General features: G+C 35.2%; 1 pseudogene; it reads right to left on the bottom strand.

Annotated features, from left to right (window-relative positions):
- Positions 1-1,232: 1,232 nt before the first annotated feature.
- On the bottom strand, positions 1,233-1,318 carry LOC114394326 (annotated as a pseudogene).
- Between the last annotated feature and the right edge of the window lie 2,844 nt (positions 1,319-4,162).

The following is a 4,162-nucleotide window of genomic DNA, read 5'->3' as shown; positions in this document are numbered from 1 at the left end:
TTCCAATATCTGTTGATCACAAAAAAATGGATTCTAGTGCATGTCAAGTTACCATTCAACCATATTTTTTAATTACATAAATGCAAGTCCATGACTTCAAAAAACATTTTCTATCATACAATAGCCAGGCAACATCTTTTTGAACCAAACTCGTGGGTGATGGGAGATCTTGTATATGAACATCATCATATACCAAGTTAAACTAGTCCAGGATGGATGGTAGCATATAGATATATTTTTATGCATATCTCAGTTTTATGGCTAGAGTTTAGCTTGTAATGCCATTTCCTAAAATGGATTCTAGTGCATGTCAAGTTACCATTCAACCATATTTTTTAATTACATAAATGCAAGTCCATGACTTCAAAAAACATTTTCTATCATACAATAGCTAGGCAACATCTTTTTGAACCAAACTCGTGGGTGATGGGAGATCTTGTATATGAACATCATCATATACCAAGTTTAACTAGTCCAGGATGGATGGTAGCATAAACTCTGCAAAGCACCTATCATTGAATCATTGATCATGGTATGTCAAAAGTTAACTTTGAAAGGGATCATCTGCATTATGCAAAATATTTCTGTTAGAATTGGAAGCTTGTTAACTTCCATTCTTCATTCCATGTTCCTTATTCTCTTCCCTGCCAATATCAGCTTCTCTGTGCTGCTTGTTTATGAAGTTCTTTTCAGTTTTCATGATTGAAATTCACAAATGAAATTATCCAACTTCCTATCATATGTAGAACATACAAATACTGTGTTTTCAAAATTCAAAATTGGGTTGGGAAACATCAAATAGGCAATAGGAAAAGGTTTAATTAATGAGTGATGAGATTTTTCTTTTTTTTCTTTTACTACTACTATTTAAATGAAATGGACAAAAGAAGAGACACATAAATGAATAAATATGTTTTCAAAGTTTACACTTACTACAAAGATAACTCGGCTACCTTTGCAGGGAAAATCCCACAAAACATCTTCAACAAAACCAAATCTTCGACTCTAATCAAGGGATGAAAACCAAGCCTAAAGGGCATGTCCCTCTTTTCATGCTTACTCGTATGCCTATAACAAGTATAAAATTTTATGTTTTCACATTCTACATTTTGTTGCAGAAAAGGATTTATTGTGTATCCTTAATTGTTGTTAGACAAATAAGGCTTCCAATTTGAGCCTTTGAATCTTAACGAGACCCATGCCTAAAAATATTGAAAGAAGGAAAGTGGGGAAAAAAAATGGACCATCTCTTGATAAAAGCGTGTCATGCTTGCATAGGGGCTATGCTTCCTATTTCCTCGGATGTCCCCAAAGGGACATGTTTTTTTATCATTGCTTAGGGTATATATATTTTTTTAATTAGATTCACCGAAGTGGACTTGCTAGAAACCAGGTGCTACCCTAACAAAATGAAGATAGCTCACATTCCCATTAAGCTTAACTCGGTTGCAGAAAACAGCAAACGACACCCTTTCGACTGAGAACAAACTGGATTCAACCACATCAAAGGAAAACAAAAACTTGACAGATAGGGGTTCCTACCTACACAGACACCTTTGACGGAGACTTCACAGATGAACTACTCCGACGTTGCTTCGTAGAGATTCAAGAGACAGAGGGGCCCGTCAAAGCATGAGTCAAAGAGTGCGGGTGGGTTCGAGGGTCACTGTAAACACAAAGGCAAACACCCTTTTAAGCAGAAATTCTATGAGGGTTAGAGGAATTCGAAGAGAAACAGAAAAGTAAGGGGGTTTTGAGGGAGTCATTGAATTCAAACCTTTGAGGGAATCCAGAAGTTGGACAACGATGAATGGAAGAAGCAGTGAAGAAGGTTATGCACGTGTGACTGAGAGGAAGCTACTTAATTAGCAACGGTTTTGGGAATAATAAGTAAGCTTATTCAAAGACGGTCAAAAGGAGAAAAACCATCTTTGTACTACCAATACAACTACGATGATCTATCAAACCATCGTTGTACTCCTTAAACTCACTATTAAAGACAATTATTCAATAACCGTTGTTGTATACATTTGTTAAAATTACTACACTGCCACCGCGTATCCTTCAATGACCTTTTCTTTTTAACCGTTGTAGTTAGTGTGTCATAAATGGCCATTATTGTAGTAGTGCTCCTTCTTCTTCTATGGCTCCACCGATGGCATAGTTGGCATGGCAGACCTCGACAAAACCAACTTTGCGCTACCTTCATAGCTTGCTTCTTCTTTCAACTTCACAAGAAATTCACATTTGCCTGTTTCTAATGGCTTGAACGGCATTGTTTTCTTTTGTGATAGACTTTATATTTTTCTCCCAGATATTAACATCTCTAAAGCACTAACCTTCATCCCGCTCTTCGCCAACTTGGTGAGCACCATTTTGATAGTAGTGGGACAAAGAAGTAGTGTTGAGAGTGGAAGGAGGTGATTTCAATGGTGACTCTCAAAGGAAATGACAATGGTGGCTTGGAGAGGTGTTGACCACAACCTTCTTCACAAAAGGTGAGGCAAGAAAGAGATTTGAAGTGTAGAAGCAAGCTTCATCATGATGAATCAAGTTGATTCAAGTTGTTTTGATAATGACAAAGATGATGACAAAAAGCCCAAAGAATGATTTCAAGAATGAGTCAACAAGTTCAAGATCAAGTTTAATTTCAAGTTTCATGAGAAGAAATCAAGAAGATTCAAGAATCAAGAGAAGATTGATTTCAAGATTCAAGAGAAGATGAATTCAAGATTCAAGAGAAGAAATCAAGAAGACTTCACAAGGGAAGTATTGAAAATATTTTTCAAAAAACAACATAGCACAGTTTCGTTTTTCAAAAGAGTTTTTCTCAAAATTTTCTAAGTTACCAGAGTTTTTACTCTCTGGTAACCAATTACCAGTTTCCTATAATCGATTACCAGTGGCAAAGTTTGATTTCAAAAGTTTCCAACTGAATTTACAACATTCCAATTGATTTCAAAATGGTGCAATCAATTACAAGATATTGGTAATTGATTACCAGTGCATCAGAACGTTGGAATTCAAATTCAATTGTGAAGAGTCACATCCTTTCATAAAAACCTTTGTGTAATCGATTACAAGGATTTGGTAATCGATTACCAATGATAAGTTTTGAACAAAAATCAAAAGATGTAACTCTTCCAATGGTGTTTAGGTTTTTCTAAAGGTTATAACTCTTCCAATGGTTTTCTTGACCAGACTTGAAGAGTCTATAAAAGCAAGAGCTTGATTTGCATTTGAATAACACTTACAACCTTTACAAATAACTTTTCCACATATTCTTTTACAACCTTTGAATCTCTTTGAACATCTTCTTGAACTTCTTCTTCTTCTTCCTTTGCAAAAGCTTTCTAAAGTTTTTTGGTTTTCCAAACCTTGAAAACAGAAGTGTGCTATATCTTTTATTCTCTTCTCCCTTTGCCAAAAAGAATTCACCAAGGACTAACCGCCTGAATTCTTTTTGTGTCTCTCTTCTCCCTTTTCCAAAAGAACGAAGGACTAACCGCCTGAATTCTTTTGTGTCTCCCTTCTCCCTTTTCAAAGAATTCAAAACAACACAGTTTGAGAATTCTTTTTATTCTTTCCTTTATCTTAAACAAAAGATTTCAAAGGACTAACCGCCTGAGATATCTTTTGTTTCCCCTTCACAAAGTTTCAAAGGACTAACCGCCTGAGAACTTTGTCTTAACACATTGGAGGGTACATCCTTTGTGGTACAAGTAGAGGGTACATCTACTTAGGTTGTTGTAACTGAGAACAAGAGAGGGTACATCTCTTGTGGATGTGGCGTCCCTAAATTAAAGACTAGTTTAATAGTAATAAATTAAATAGCAGAAACCATGGAAATTTTTTTTCGCACTGTTATTTATTTCACGATAATTAATTTCAGAAGGAAAATTATCACTATAGAGTCCTGAGTGGTCAGTTCACAACTTTATTCGGATTCATTTCTTTCTGATCACTCATAACCTCCAAACTATTTTTCTTTTTCTAAAAAAATACCAACCATCATTTTAGGTCATCACGTGAGAAATAATAAGGTGTGTTCGGTAAACTCTTTTCAAATAAAGTTCATTAACATTCTTTTTCAAATAACAAGATAAAACATAATTGTTTTCATCATCGAAAACTGTCCAAAACATGGGAGTTTGCAAAATAG

Source organism: Glycine soja, chromosome 17 (genome assembly GCF_004193775.1).
Source record: "Glycine soja cultivar W05 chromosome 17, ASM419377v2, whole genome shotgun sequence".
Lineage (NCBI taxonomy): Eukaryota > Viridiplantae > Streptophyta > Magnoliopsida > Fabales > Fabaceae > Glycine > Glycine soja.
This window is presented reverse-complemented; position numbering and strand designations above follow the sequence as displayed.